We start from the raw sequence: 17,236 nt of genomic DNA, 5'->3' as shown, positions 1-17,236 counted from the left end.
CTGTCATCCTGTTGTTCATCGATTTACTTGAGCGGGCACCAGTAACATCTCTATTACACTCAGCCCTGAGATTTTAGCAGCCTCTCCTATTCGTCTTTCCCAATGATTGGAGGCTCTTTCAGAGTCAGGGGAATGAGACTTATCATTATTGTTTTTGGCATACCAAATACGCCATGGGTAGCTTGCCAGGTTCTGCCATGCAGGCGGGATACTCTCGGTAGCTTCCTGGGCTCTCTGAGAGGTATAAATATATCTGTTACTGTATGTTGGATATAAATGCACCACAGGGAACTTGCCAGGATCTTCCAAGTGGCCAATACACTCTCAGTAGCTTGTCAGGTTCTCCAAGAGGGAGAACGAGGCTATTAGATGGTCGTGGCTGGGTTCCAGAGGTCCTCAACTGTCGAGGCTCTGTTGGGGGGGGGCAGGGAGGGAAATGCAACCCATCCCGTCCAGGTGCCCCAGTGAAGATAGTCAGGCGAGGGGGCAAGAGACTGCGTCACTCTCTTCCGGGAGCTTGGTTTTACAGTCTCTGGATGTTGGCCATTGAAGGGATTACAGGACACCAGGGGGGAGTCTCTGGGTGTGACTGCCTGGCTATTGGAAAATGGGGGATCTGGGTGGAAGAGGCCCAGTCCTGATTTGAGCAGCCTTGGCGATCTCATCTTTACTCCACATGTTAAAAATTGAAGAAATGGAGCTGAAAAGATAAGTATAATAGGTAAGGAATTTGCTTTGCATGTGGACAACCCAGATTTGATTCCCAACATCCTATATGGTCTCCTATGTATCATTAGGAGTAATTCCTGGGTGCAGAAACAGGATCAAACTCAGCAGTGGATTGTTCCCCTCAAAAAAATGAAAAATTAAGTACTTGGATTTCAAATTATGCCCATCCTATGCTAATTGCTCTGCATTTTCCTAGCACCATATTCTCCCCTAAAGTCTAATTTAAGACATGTTCAACTCCTTTTATTTTTACAAATATGTCTTGTTCTTATTCTTAAGACAACCAGTGAGTATCTACCAATAATTTTGTGATTTTTTTCCCATTGATCTTTCGAAAAACTTCGTTGTCATTTTCTTTTTTATAGGTTAATTGCCCCATTTTGTTCTCTATGGCAGTTTATAAACACTCTGACAGCAGTATTTGCCTATGTCTGAATTAGTAGATGACTAGATATTAAAAAAAATAAGTAGCCCAGTCACTTTGGAACTGACTGAAACAATATTTTAACTCATTACTGGGTCTAATTCTTTTATCCATTATCAGAAAACATACTGGGCATTGGGCATCAAGATACAAAGATGAGTAAAACTGGGTCTCTGACTACAGTTTATTAGGGAAGATTTTCAGAAATGGGATAATTCAAATGTAGACTATCATAGCAACGGAGTTAGGAACTTCCCTTTAAGCTTTGAGTTTTAAAGAACTTGCCGTCTATCCTAAAGGGTTAAGGAAGACTTGGTAAAGAACACAGTGCCTGAGCAGAATTTCAAAGGAGGAATAAAAGGAAGCCTGGCAAAAAAAATTGTCTCCTCCAGATGTTTCCATCTTAGCTTTAAGTCAGCAGTATTATCAACCAACTGGGTTCTGCTCTTAAATTTTTCTAAGAGGCAATAGACCAATTTGAGAAAGGACTACAAAATGATACATAGGCTTTCCTCACCATAAATATAGGTGATTTTGTCCCTGGGCTTGCATTGTTTCTGTATTTCAATGGAGCTAAATATAAAGCAGACCTGTAATCTAAAATAGACTCTTGTACAAATTTTCTGGATTTGTTTTATTCACTCAGATTTTACTAGAATGAAGTAAATAGAAGGCAAGTTTTAAATAGCTGGTTTTCCATTGCCTTTTTAAAAGGTGTCACCAGAGTCCAAAATGTTTTCCAGGTTTTTTAAAAAAAGCATTATTGAAATAGAGTAAATTTTTATTATTATATATGGGAGCTAATCATTTCAGAGTAAACAACAGATGTTTGCACCCTTATTACTGTTTGGTACTGACATCAGTATTAAATGATAATATGAAAACATGTCACAGACGTGAATGATGAATTCAAATGTTAGGAATGGAGGAAAAGAAATGTTTAAAATAGAACATTTAAGGGCCTCATATGAAAAGTAAAACTATGAGCACCTTCTCCAGGCAATGTGCAAAATGCTACCTTTACACAAAATAGTAAATTGAAATCTCCAAGGCACATTTATCTTCAAAGATTTATTATTAGAGTATAGGTTATTTTAGTATCCTTGTGTTCTATTAAGACTGTAGCGCCGTAGCACTGTAACACTGTCATCCTGTTGTTCATCAATTTGTTTGAATGGGCACCAGTAATGTCTCCATTGTGAGACTTGCTATCACACTGTTTTTAGCATATCAAATACGCCATGGGTAGCTTGCCAGGCTCTGCAGTGTGAGCGGGATGCTCTCCGTAGCTTGCCAGGCTGTCCGAGAGGGATTGAACCTGGGTTGGCCACGTGCAAGGCAAATACCCTATCCGCTGTGCTATCTCTTCAGTCCCAGTCTCTTAAAATATAAGAAAAATTCAAATTTATCAAAAATAATAAAGTTATTTGATGTTACAAATGTAGAAAGTGACTTGAGAGTGAAAAAGCTACAAAAAGATGCCTGTCTCTCAAGCTCATTTGCCAGCGTGCTTTTGTGCGAGCCTCAAGGAATCACAAGCTAATGTCCAAGCTCACAAATATGTGCAGAGAAGTGATAAAGGAAGATCTCAAAGAGAGAAGAGCAGCAGTATTGGCCGATGCAGCAGAAGCCGGGAAAAGTATTAGCAACACCCGCCTGTCCTTTGCCAACTACAAGACCAAGATGACTGCCCTCTGACATCCTGATGGATCTATTACATCTTCCAGAAGGGCAATGGAAAAGGTTATCCACAACTTCTACTCAGATCTCTTTGATAGCCACATCCATATGCCCATATATCAAATTCTGCAGGATGGATATGTCGTTCCCAATGTTCTCCCTTCAGAAATTCGACACGCCATTTCGTTGGTAAAGAAGTGTACAGCACCCAGTCCAGACAAGGTCAGACCCAAACACCTGAAGAATCTGCCGCCAGTATTTGTCAATACACTGGCTCAGCTCTTCACACGCTGCATGTCCGTAAGCAAGGTTCTGTCTCAAGTTTCTGTCTCAATGGAAAACCAGCAGGATTGTTCTGTTGTACAAGAAGGGAGACATCCACGACTTGGGTAACTATCACTCAATTAGCCTGTTGTCTATCGTCTACAAGTTGTTCACTCGAGTCATCCTGAATAGAATAGGCAGAACACTTGATGAAGGACAACCATGCGAGCAAGCCAGATGCTGAAAAGGATTCAGCACGATTGACCATAACCACACAGTGACCAAACGTATTGAAGTTTCGAGAGAATTCAAGATGCCAATGATTTAAAGAAGGCCTTTCATTCTGTTGAGACTGAAGTGGTCATCGAAGCCCTAGCCAAACAGGGTGTTCAAACTCAATACATCAGGATCCTCCGTGAGGTATATTACAGATTCACCACCTACATCTCACCATTCTACAGAAAAGTGATCAATGTAAAGAGAAGTTTTGGCAGGATGATACCATTTCACTGAAACTCTTTAGTGCCACCTTCGAGAACATCATGTGATGACTGGAATAGGAAGGAATAAGAGTGAAGATGGACAGGCACCAACTACACCACCTCCACTTCACTGATGACATTGTTCTAATAACACCAAACATTACCCAAGTGGCACAAATGCTGACCGACTTTGACAGTGAGTATGGAAAGGTCGGACTGCAACTTAATCTCACGAAGACAATGTTCATGAGAAACGAACTAGTTTCTGACATTCCACTTGCTCTCAATGGAACAAACATCTCCTAATGCAGCAGTTTTGTGTACCTGGGTCAAAAACCCAACCTGACATGACTTAGTGCCAGAACTTCGCAGGAGGAAGAGAACAGTGTGAAACGCCTTCAAGAGCTTTGAAGGAGTTAAGAGGATGAACAACCTCCAGCTACAGGCACATCTTTTTTTTGACTCCACTGATTCTTCATCACTAACATATGCCTCAGAGACCTGGGCCCTACAAAAACAGGACGAGAACGCTATTTAGGTCTCCCAAAGAGGATTATAAAGAGTTATGCTTGGAGTATCACATTTCACTCAAGTGAGAGAAGGAATCTGGATTTCCGACCTCCATTAACAATCAAGGATCAGGGATGCTGCCTTGTTTATCAAGGCATCAAAAATCAGACGGGCCAGACATGTAATGCAATTTGGAGATGACTGCTAGACTAGAGCCTTTAACAACTGGATTCCATGGGACATCAAAAGAACACCTGGTCTCCCACCTACGAGATAGTCAGACTTCTTTGTCAAGATACTGAATGAATGGTTTGATGCTCTTTGTGTTCCTGGAGTGAGCAGACCCTTTGGGCTACACTAGCACACAATAGGGACAAATAGAGATGTTACTGGTGCCTGTTTAAGCAAATTGATGAGGAACAGGATGACAAGTGATACAAGTGAAATGCTGAAAGATTAGCATATTACTCTGCTGATAGATATTTCCATATTTTATACATTTGGGGGCATTTTTTGGTATGTTTATAGAACCAAGCACATATATTAAAAGTGAATTGATTTACCTTACATGAAATTGCAAATATTGTTATTAACTTAAATTACTACCATCATTCTTTTATTATAAAGAGTTGAATAATAAAAACCCTAATGATGAAATAACAATGCTAACAACTCTATCAAATTTGACTTGTATTTTCTCATTAAAGAGAACAAAAAATATTTTTATACCAGTAGTTATAGAACATTCAATAAATTTTGTTAATGTAAAAATTATGTTCATGATCACGAAATCCTGTTGACCATTGAATTTCTCGAGCGGTCTCAGTAACCTCTCCATTGGACCTATCCCTGAGATTTTAGAAGCCTCTCTCTACTTGGCCTTCACGATGCCGCATTGGAGGCTCTTTCAGGGTCAGGGAAATGAGATCCAGCTTGTTACTGGCTTTGGCATATGGGTACACCATGGGAAACTGGCGAGACTGTACCATGTGGGCAGGAAACTCTCAGTAGATTCCTAGTTTCTCCCAGAGAGAGAAGTCGGTTGTAAGATATCACTTCTGGGAGCTTGCTTTTAAGTCTCTGGATGTTAGCCGTTGATGAGATTACACACACCTGGGTTCCTCTGCTGGTACCTTCATGTGTGAGGCTTGTCCTAACATGTGGAGAGGGGTCTTACGCATGGCTGTGGCTGGGTTCTGGTGGTCTTTGGCCGCAGGGAGCTCTGCTCAGGGTGGGGACAGAAGCTGGAGCCCATCCCCTCTGAGGGGCCCCGCGGAAGACAGTCAGGCATGAGGGCAAGAGACTCTTGTCTCTTTAACAATTTTAACATTTTAACAAAATTAACAATTATATTAATATTGATAAATAGGACATCAATGGTTTTACCTTTAGAGCATGACTGTTGTCTTCCCTGATGGGAATATAGGCACAGGAGCATTGGTTTTTTTTTTTTTTTTTTTTTGCTTTTTGGGTCATACCCAGCGATGCTCAGGGGTTACTCCTGGCTTTGCACTCAGGAATTACTCCTGGCAGTGCTGGGGGGACCATATGGGATGCCGGGGATCGAACCTGGGTCGGCTGCGTGCAAGGCAAACACCCTACCCGCTGTGCTATCGCTCAGGCCCCAGGAGCATTGTTTTTTTCTGCCTCACTGAGAGTTGTATCCTCAGTGCTTATGGTAGGATTCAGCACTTAGGAATGAAATAATTATTTGTTAAATGAATTAATGACAGTAATATAGTTATTTAGGCTTTTGGGGTTTCCTTTAACAACCACCTTGAATATAGTTTTAATTTTTTAAGACATTGAAGATGCATTGGGAATCATAAATATTACACTTGTAAGAAGATCTCAAAGTAACGTAGTCTTGATAAAGGAGCTAAAAAAACTTAGACTCACATTTGTTCTCCAGATAGAAGTAAATGGGTATTTAAAACAGTCTTCTACTGCCCACCAAGGTATGTCAGGTGGTTTTCTGGACCTGTCACTTTCTCCACATTGATTACTTTAAAGTGAGTTGGGGAAAAAAAGAAAACAAAATTGTTTTTTTTTTTTTTCAGGAGACTAGGGAAGATAAAGTGACTTAGCTGAATATAAGGAATCGATGCTGTCATATGGTGTTGTGACTTACCTAGAAAGGTAGGCCTTGCCTTTCTAGAATAAAGGTGTGACTTTTCCTATATAGGATTGTGTTTCTTAATGATTTTAGACTCCACCTGAACACTCAGGTCCTCACTTATAACAGAACCTGTATAAAAAGAAGAGACTGAATTTTTTTTCAATTTCCTGTATGATGTAGATGTTAATTAAGGTTCTGGAAGAAGAGCACAAGGTTTGAATCTCTGCCTGAACTCTTAGAACAAAGGAGACTTTAAGGAGATATACCATTTTACTGAGGGTCTGGAAAGTGGTAATAGTAGGAACAGTAATGTGCCCTACTTTATGGGACTGCTGTAATAATGTTTTATTGCCCAAACCCAAGATATTCCTGTGATTCAGATGCAGCACATAGAAATATGGCAGTCAGGGAGCTGGAGAGACAATACAGCAGGGACAGCACTTACCTTGCATATGGCTGACCTGGTTTCCATCCTGGGCATGCTATCTCGTCCCCTGAGGCTCTGCCAGGATTGACCTTTGAGCACAGAGGAAGGATTAAGCCCTGAGCACCACCAGATGTGGCCTGAAAACAAACAAGAACAAAAATATGTGACAATCATTGCTCAGCCATGAGGAGCAATAATTTAATGGCGGAAAGTACAAACTTCCCTTCCTCCTTTCTTATCTCTCACATTGGCTGGTGTAAAATCATGATTCTAAAACTGAGATTATCCAAGTAAGGGAAGATATCTTTCAGCTGTAAACCATGAATGGGAAAGGGGCCAAAATGTATTATTTCCCAACTATTTGTCATACACTTAACATATAATTCTGAATGTAATTTTCACAATTTAAAGGTCAGTACAAGTTTTCCCTTTTATCCAAAAGTTAAGTATCCCTATGAATTTTTTTAATGGAAACAACAGAAAACAAAGAAGTGATTCCTTTTCATCTACATGAAAAAAACTTAGTGCTCCCATATCCCCCAAATAATTGCTCAAATTATACCAGAAACACATAACATCTAAAAAAAAAACCTGGATTCATAGTAAAATCAGGAAAATAAGATAGACACACACCCTGTTTCAGGAATAAGGGGTTGGTGGAACTACTCAAGCTGCTGTGTTGTCTCTGCTGTCTATTTTTGGTTGCTGGAAACTCAACCTCTGAAAGCTAGTTCTGCTTCTCTCCTTTTGTAAAAATGGAAACTGCTTTTGTTTCAGTTGGTGAAAACAGGTACTAGTGTAGGTCTTTCCTAAATAAAATTGGCTGAGAATGGTCAAGTTGCTTGCCAAGTTCTCAGTGCTGGTAAGTGACACGGCAGGGACTCTTATTTTGCTTGTGGACTTGAACTTCTTGTGCATGAAGAGTACTATCACCCACACACTGACCAATGTACTGGATTATAAATACTCCCAATAGCTAGGATAACAGAACAACAGAACGTACTCTTTCCCTTTTCAATTCCACAGCTCCACAAACATTTATATAACAAAAATTGCTATAGAGTTAGGTTTGAGCCTTCTCCACTAACTAACCACATGGAAGAATAAAACAACCAGAGGTTTTCAAAGCATGCCCCAAAGTAATCCATGATAGTCCAGGTCTGCTCAGAAGGGCTAGTATGCCACACAATATTTTATTTTCCTACTGTTCTCCTGACTCTAACACTGCTAACTGGGACCATTCTTTAAGCAGGCCTAATATGTTTTGTTATGTGCTAATTGGGGCTGGAATGATAGCCCAGCAGGTAGGGTATTTGCCTTGCATGCAGCCAACCCGAGTTCTATTCCTCTGCCCCTCTCGGAGAGACTGGCAAGCTACCAGCAGTATCTAGTCTGCACAGCAGAGCCTGGAAAGCTATCTATGGCATATTTGATATGTCAAAAATAGTAACATCAAGTCTCACAATGGAGACATTACTGGTGCCCGCTTGAGCAAATCGATGAGCAATGGGATGACAGTGACAGTGACGATGATGTGCTACACATATTAATATGTGTAGACTTAATTACATCAAAATACATGTAACTATCCTAGCTTTGATCTAGTACACAGTGAAATATTACCGGCTGTAAGAAAAGATAAAATTTTGCAATTTGCTGCTATGAGGATAGATCTGGAGAGTAATGGACTGAGTGAAGTTTGTCAAAAAGAGAGAGACAGATGCAGAATTATCTCTGTATATGTGGGATATAGAACAATTCAGTAAAAGAATAGTAAATGCCCAAAGGCAATAAAAACAAAGGATATGAGTGCTGGTCTTTAATATGAACCATGCCATGGGAGTGCATGGGGAATAGGATAGGAAAGAGAACATTGCAACAATGATGGAAGATAATTGTCCACCTTCCAGGGCTAGCATGCCAGGAAGCGGTGGTGGGGGGGGGAGAGGGGGAAGGAGAGCTGCTGAAAGATGGTGATGTGGTGATGCATTTTGCATGACATCTTATATTTAAAAATACTATAAACCATAGTGCCAAAGTGTTGGTTTGGTTTTTTTGTTTGTTTGCTTGTTTTTAAACTACTTGTCATAGAGACAGGCTGGTGAATTGGAGGGAACCCGGTTGGAGGGGAAACTAGAGATAATGGTGGATCGAAGTGGACACTGGTGAAGAGATTGGTATGGGAACATTGTATTCCTGAAACCAAATCTAAATAACTAAAGTTCATGTGGATTAAACAAAATCTTTTGAAAACTTAAGTAGTAGAGCTCTAAATACTTCTCAGTTAACTTTACTAAATCAATTGACTTATTTGGCCAGTATAAAAGGGCCACTTGGCCCCAGACAATGCTCCGGACCCGAATCGGGGCCAGCAACACCGGGGGGGGGGGCGGAAGGAGGAGGTGCTGCCAGCACGCCTTCTCCAGATGGAGCCCTGGCGACACTGAGCAGCAACTAACATGGCTCCAGGATTCGGGACTGGGACACATCTGAGCCAACCTTTTCTAAAACCTGAAAACATACAATCTTTTAATGGAAAACTAACTATCAAATGCCTCCTTATTAGGGTTATATTGTTTGGGGGTATAACTCCCACAACAATAGTGAGTTTTGTGTTGAAATATGGAACGTAATCAAGGTGAAGAGAAAATGAAGTGAAATTCATCAATTATACAGTTGGGGTGGGGGGCGGGGGGTATACCGGGGATTTGGGTGGTGGAATATGGGCACTGGTGAAGGGACGGGTGTTTGAATACGGTATAACTGAGACATAAACCTGAGAACTCTGTAACTTTCCACATGGTGATAAAATTTTTTAAAAAATTAAAATAAAAATAAATAAATAAAAAAGGGGCCACTTGGCAGTAGCAATAGAAACAGAAGCATTTGCTTGTCAACAAATAAATAAATAATAAATAAATAGATAAATAAATAAAATGCCTATGTGCAACTGACTACTTTGAAATTAAGTGACCAGCATGTCTATGATCCCTGGCACCTTGAATGGTCAACTGAGCCCTCTAGGAGTATGCCCTGAGCGGATCTAGGTGTGAACCAAAAACTAAAAATTAAAAAGAGGAAGAAAGAAATAGAAATTTTTTCAAACAGATGGGAAAAAGGCAAATTATAATTTGTTATACCAGAAGTATGAACATCTATCTCATACAGCCCTTTTTAATAAAAAATTCATTTGTTCCAATATTATTATTATTCACCCATTTTGACTATTTTCTCTTGGAAATTCTCAAATAGCAAATTGTGACATGGAATGAGATTTAGGAAGCTATATGCCATTACATGGATTAAAATAAAAATGAAATCCATCTCTTCTCCCAATACCTGGATGATAAAATAATAAAGTCAATGAAAAATAGATTATTACACATATGGACAAAAAAATTAAGTTGGGGTTGAAAAAGGAAGCAAATAAGTACACAGAAAAATAACATTCAATTTAGTTGCACAACCAAAGGATCATAAGTAGTTGTCCCCTGTTCCTCTTAATTCTGTAGAGAAGAGAAAATGACCCCCCCTTTTTTTTTTATCTTTTTTTAACCTAGGGAAAAAAATCAAGAGATCCATGATACCTTTTACTCTCAAGTTCCAGAAGAATAAAGCACATTCTCTGAAGATGGAGAGAGACAGCTCTTCATTTATCTCCCTCAGATTTGTTTGCCAATAGGACATTGTCTAGATGCTCTTCTCATCAAGAGGCGATAGCCCTGCTGGGGATGTTTGCAGGTATGTGACTTTGCCTGTGGCAGGCTGGAAGATTCATTTACAGAGTGATTTTTGAGTAGGTTTCCTGTCAGGCTCTGCTTTCTACCATTTAGTGTATTCAAGTAAGAGTTGAGTTCCATGCAGATACTTTATTTATTTATCTTTAGCTGTTTAAAAAATTATTTTTATAAAGTTGTTCACGATGATCTATTACATTCAGTATCCCAACACCAATCCCACCACCATCAAACCTTCTCACTACTATAATTTCCAATTTTCGCAACCACTACCCAAACCTGGCCCAATCGCAGGCCCTATATAATTTATTTTATATTGCTTGTTATGATTAATTCACTATAAATGATCAAGAAATATTTTCTTAGAGGGAAGGATGTGAATATTGTTGCATCTCACTCTGGAGACATTAAACCCCTGTATACGAGATTACTAACGTGTTGTTATAGGCTAAAGCTTGTGTGTTAATATTTTCTTAATCGATATTGGATACCTTCTACTTTACATCCCATCCAATGTGGTATGCTACTCCTAGTATAGAGAGTTCAAGATGTCGAGTGGTCATGAACAGAAGAAATAGCCTAGGAGCCTGGTCAGGTTTGGTCACAAGATGAAAACAAACAAAAGTTACTTATTAAAGATATCTATGGCTTCAAAGTTGTCTCCAGACCCCACGCTAGGCTAAGTCTCAGTCAGGACATTCAGAAGGGGACAGATGAACCCTCCACCGGCCCACACTGAGCTTGGCAACCAAAAACCTCCCTAGCCCAATCACCACTGTGCCCACTGCCCAATTCTGCAGGCTCGGACAAGCCTCATCTAAGAAAGAATCTGTTGAAAAATTCAGGTATGTGGTTTGTGACCAAAATCTCCATGCTCTCACAGAGTCAGGGATGGGCACCCTTCCCCAATTTCCCTGTTCTTCTGGGACACTGGTAATCATGCCCATGAACTGCCTCAAAGGCCGCTATAAGCTCATTAACTGGCCATAATCGCTAGACTCATAAATAAATCTCAGAAGAGATCAACAAGCTGATGGGCTGGAGCAATAGCACAGAGGGTAGGGTATTTGCCTTGCATGCAGCCGACCCGGGTTCAATTCCCAGCATCCCATATAGTCCCCTGAGCACCGCCAAGAGTAATTCCTGAGTGCAGAGCCAGGAGTAACCCCTGTGCATTGCCGGATGTGACCCAAAAAGCAAAAAAAAAAAACGAGAGATCAACAAACTGCAGAGATGCCTCCAGACCCCACTGTCACTATCCAGTTAAAAATTTAACTCCATTTTTATCACTCCCATTCAAAATTTTAGAATTCCTGGACTAGGTTCCATGTTAGTGTTAAGGGTGACATGTTTGATGCTGGGGATTAAACTGGGGTCAACTGCATAAAGTGCCTTAATCTCTGTAGTATCTCTCCAGCCTATATTTTATATCTTTTTATTGACTATGCATAGGAGATAAAGAGGTCTTACTTATAGGTGTTACATAAAAAAAAAAACTCTAAGCACAACTAACTGGAAGAGAAAACTTGGCAATAAAGAATTCAATATGATTTGTAAAATAGAAACAGCAATTATATGAACATTTGGAACAGGTCGAATACATCCTGCTTTTACTATTGAATGACTCATTAGATGGGTTAATTAGTTGATATTTCCCCAGGCTTGTGTTCTTTTAAGCAAAATGTTTTAATGCATTCTATGTAGGAAACTTTGGTTTGGAGAATGTAGGAGTGTTGTAGAAAGAATTCTAGAACTTCTGACTAAAGCTTTGCAAACAATGGTAACCAAAAGATATTATTGATCAAGTCATTGTCCTTCTGACTCATTTTTAAAATCTGCATGTATATAGACTTTTGAGATTTTTGGCAAGTTAAGCTAAGTGAGTTCTGGATATTCTGTTCTAAATGTATTAATTTTACTGAGATTATGAATTATATCTATTAAATTTCTTACCACCTTTCTTTTGATAAAAAATGCCCTTCTGTTACATTTACTCTATTCATAATATATTCTGATATTCATCTGTTCTTCTTTCCATTAGTATTTCATTCAAACTACAAGGTGACATTATTGTTTACATACTGATATTCAAGCATCTTTCCTGGGGAATATTTTACCCTTTTATTGTTTAAACAAGGTAACAAGCAGATGAATTTAAATTAAAACTGAAGATAACTTTTATACACATGTTTTTATTCTATTGACTATCATCAACTACTTAAGATAAATAAATATAGCCTACCCAAATTCAAAACTCATAGAATACATGGAGAAAACTTTTTAAGTTTCAAAATAAGTCTCTTTGAAACTTTATACAAAATAAAGTATTAACATGCATGGTATTTGTCTCATGGAAAAAGAAATGAATTGAACATATAAACCATATTCCCATCCCATACCTGAGCCGATCACAGTAACTTTACAAGAACACATAAGGTTTGAGAGACAATCTTTTAAAATGTTTAATTATTTCTTAATTTCATATTCAGAATTAAAATAAAATTATGAAGATAAACGTTGGGAGACTGCAATGTAAACTTATCCATTAACAAATAACTTTCATGTCTCCATTTCCAAAAATATAATAAAAATGAAAAAAATCATTGATTTCTCATTTTAGCAACCCAGATGTTAGTTGCTACCTAAGTATATTATTTCTAATAGGAATCTAATTGACATTAATTCTTCAACAACAACAACTCAGGTAGCACTTTATTACTCTTTAACTTCTCTACAGTTGTCACCTTTAGCTGTTTTAAAAAATTCCCTGAAGTCAAATTTTGTATGACCTTTTCATGTTAAAGATAAGGAAGAAAGATAACATCCTTGTTTAGAAATGCATTTTACTAAACTTAAATGCTATTGAAATCTCATCAGCTTTTGAAGGACAAACCACACTTCATTTTTTTTTAAATAACTTGCATTGTTTTCCATAATGCAATGACTAGAGCTTGGGATGTTTAAGTGGTACTTCAAGGTGCAGACATAGTCTAAACTTTTTCATGATTATACATATGCTATTCTATGGTGCACACTAATCTCTTCATCCTTGGGTGTTTTAACAAAATGGCTGAAAATTTCAGCCATTATGGATGAGTTATTCAGCAAATCTGTAAAAGCAATTCCACTTGACAAGCCTATAGTACTACTTTAAGTGATTGAATCTCCCTGATTCCACAATGGCAAGGTTCTTATTATTCTTGCAAGAATTTTACAAGTCCTAAGAAAATTTCCAAAATGCAACTAGCCACATAGCCAAAGAGAGACAGGCAATTCAACCTGAACTATACTAATTTGATTTAGGGAATCCAGTTAAAGCAATGATTTCTTTAGGAGGGGGCAAAAAACCGATTTGTGTACTTTATATTCAAAGACATTGATCTTTTATTTGTCTTAAAGTCCTACCCATAACATGGCTTTCTTCTCATGCCTAAATTTCTTTTCTAGTAAATGAATGGAAGCCATAAAATCAGTGAGGTCATGAAATTTACTTATCTGCAATACTGAATTGTAGACACCCCTTAAAGGCAAAGGGATGTTTTTTGCCCCGAGGGTATTAGTCATGGTCCATAGTTCGTGGGAAAAACTAAGGAAGTCTCAAAATTGTGGCCCTATTATTTCCATTTTTCTAAGACTTTGTTTGAATTCCAAAGTGAAATTTCTATTATCCCATTGTACATTGCATAGGAGGGTAGCAGCCAACAGCCTTTGGAGAGCAACACCTGCAGTTACATTCAAAGGCATGACTTTTCCAAGCAGTTTGTGAGCTGGCCTGCATTGTCCCCAAGAGGATAAAGGCCTAGGTTCTTTACCTGACTGGCAGAAGCATTCCAGCACCACGAAAGGACTCTAAACATTGTTTTGTAAGTAATGAGTCCTGCTGGCTTCATCCTGCAAGACATTGAAATCCCACAGGGAAAATGTGGTTAGAAATAAAACAGAGGGCTGGGGCCTTTAATGAGTTTCCTATCCACAGATGCCATCAAGCTTTTATGCTATTCATTTTATTTCTACAGCTTCAACAAAGATTCCCAGAGTTGTGGGCCATACTCTCAACACTGAAGTGCATAGAACTTGGCAGAAATCTACACTTCAGAGATAATAACATATCATTCCATGAAATAAGGGAAAAGGCATAATCAAAAAAAGAAGTTAAATATGGAAACCTGTTTTGACAACAAATGAATACAGATGAAGCTAGACAGGAAAGGTGTTATGTATGCATGTTTTTTTCATGTTTCACATAAATTATGATATTGCAAGAACCTATCAAGGTTCCTACTTTCTTTTTTTTAATACCCTTTAACTGGGATAGATTATTTATATTGCTCTCTATCTAATATCAGTAAAAAAAAATAATCTCAAAACCCAATACTATAAAAGAATAGAGGAACATTTGCAATATATATCAAAATTATATAGGGTACACTCTCAAATATATTTTCTCAACTTTTGTCGCTGTCATTCTTCAAAGTCATTTAACAAAACAACTTTAGAATTTCTGGGTTCAAAATTAGAGAAAGGTAAAAGCATTGTTGCTGAGTAGCTAAATCACAGATATTTCAAATGGAAGTAAATGCTCAAGAAAAATACATTGTTACTTAGGTTAATTACTGTGCTTTTTTTTTTTTAAGTGACCTTGTTTTTGCACTGGATAAACTTCATATCTTGTCTATCTCTTAATAAAAAGCAGATGGGGACAACTTACAGTTTGTATTATTAATTTTCTTTTAAAATTCTACAATTGAAAAAAATCTCTTAATATTATACCTGCTATTTTTTCACTCACAATTTTTTTTTTTTTACATTTGAACTGCAAAATTTAACAAAACTCTTAGAAAAAAGCACACTAAGAACCATGGAGAAACTCTTTCCTTGAAGATTTATTTTTTCAGAGACATTTTAATCTTTTTTAAAAAACTTAGCTTAGGTTACTTAACAACTAGATTTTGATCCTTGAGCACATTTTTTATTGACTTCTTGTAATTCATAAGTTTTGGATGTGTGGATTTTACAATCCTACATAGAAAATCATTCTTAATAAGTTAAATGTGAATTTAATAAATAATTTTGAAAGTATTGTTCATAAAAAGCAATACTAAGTATTCTAAAATAAATTATTATAATATTTGTATCATTTCTAATTTGTTTACCCCAATGTTAATCAAAAGAATATTTAAGAGTTCATGAGACTTATAGATATTTCAAAAATAGAGAAATGTAAGTTGGACCTTCAGAAACAGAAATTTGGAGTAGTTCAATAGTATAAAGAGAAAAGAAATGAGAAAAAATTTGAAAATATTGAATGATGAAATATATATAACAATGACAATCTCAAAAAAATCATGTTTTAAAATGCTTTAATCAGTAATGTTATGTAATATTGCCCACTGATTATTGTAATTAAAAATAGGACGAAAAACTAATATAAATTCATATATAAATCCAAAAAGTAATGCCGTCTTTTTTTTTACTATTTCCAACACACTTCACACATACTCTTTTTTTACTTTTCACAACTTTCATTCTTTAACTCCCTAATATGTGAGATGGTGATTATGTACGTATCTTAAAACAAATCCCATAGGAAGATTATTAGTACTACTTTAGACACTTAGAAATTTTCCTGAAACCACATACTTAAAGAAAGTTGCCCCCAGGGTTTGGAGCTTCTTTTTCACTAAAGAACACATAATTTTCATATAAAGTATGCCATGTTATATGTTTAACTTGTCTTCTTTCTCTGTTTAATATTGTTTTTATATATACTCCACTACATGTTTTAAAAGACTATTTTTCTAATAATTTGATCAGTGAATGTAGTCAAAACAGTCAAAACAGGTTAACATCTGCAGACTCAACAATAAATACCTTATGATGCATGGCTGGTGAGATAGTGCAGAAGGTAAGACTTTGCACAAATTGGAACCCAAATTGAGGATGGATTTGAGGTTCCATCCTCAGCACCACACATGATCTTAGCATGCCAGAAGGGGATGGCTGTGCCAGGACTGAACCCTGAGCACAGGTGGCATGGCCCAAAAACAAACAAAAGATAAAAATATATGATGGACAATAGCAGTTGAGAAAGCAGTTTTTCCTTAATTGGATTTCCTAAACTTGACAATTCAAATTATTTAAATTACTTGAATTATTTTAGTTTATAATTTGCTTGAACCAGTTGCATTATCTGAAGTAAGTAAAATGTATTAAAAAACCAACTGGAGAAAGTTTTCAAGTTGGAATACTATTATCCAACCCCCATAATAAACAGAAGGAGAAAGCAGAGAAAGAGGAGGAGGAGGAAAGGAGGAAGAAAAAAAGAGAAAGAAGAGGGTGAGTAGAAGGAGGAGGAGAGGGAGGAAGAGGAGGAAGAGGAGGAAAAGGAGGAAAAAAGAAGCAAAAGAAGAAGAAGAAGCAGAAGATGCAGAAAATGCAGAAGAAGCAGAAGAAGAAGAAGAAGAAGAAGAAGAAGAAGAAGAAGAAGAAGAAGAAGAAGAAGAAGAAGAAGAAGAAGAAGAAGGAGAAGGAGAAGAAGAAGAAGAAAAAGAAGAAGAAGAAGAAGAAGAAGAAGTTTGTTTTTTACCAAAATAAGTCATTTTGCCTTTTTATATACAAATAAGGCATTTATTCCATTTCCATATTAGACAAATATTTTAAGTATTTTAAGGTATATAATAGTTGCTGCTGCTGTCGTAAAATTCTTCCGTAGATGCTTTGTCAAGTTTTGACAACAAAGTGTTATCATGAGGCTTTATTTGTTATTTGATTATTTTTTAATCCCACAGCAATTTAATAACTTCCCTTAGGAATAAATAACATCAATTTGCTACTATACCTGTATTTTTTATTATTGCCATTATT

General features: G+C 37.3%; 1 long non-coding RNA gene across 1 annotated transcript in view; it reads left to right on the top strand.

Annotated features, from left to right (window-relative positions):
* Positions 1–14,510, top strand: part of LOC129403610 (uncharacterized) — a 66,413-nt gene extending 51,903 nt beyond the window's left edge. The window contains exons 3-4 of the long non-coding RNA XR_008629331.1: positions 10,196–10,376; positions 14,389–14,510. This is a non-coding gene — a long non-coding RNA (uncharacterized LOC129403610). The remainder of the gene's footprint in view (positions 1–10,195; positions 10,377–14,388) is intronic.
* The last annotated feature ends 2,726 nt before the right edge of the window (positions 14,511–17,236 follow it).

The sequence above is a fragment of the Sorex araneus genome, chromosome 3 (genome assembly GCF_027595985.1).
Source record: "Sorex araneus isolate mSorAra2 chromosome 3, mSorAra2.pri, whole genome shotgun sequence".
In the NCBI taxonomy this organism is placed as follows: domain Eukaryota; kingdom Metazoa; phylum Chordata; class Mammalia; order Eulipotyphla; family Soricidae; genus Sorex; species Sorex araneus.
Note: the sequence above shows the minus strand (reverse complement) of the source record. Positions and strands in the feature narration are given on the sequence as shown.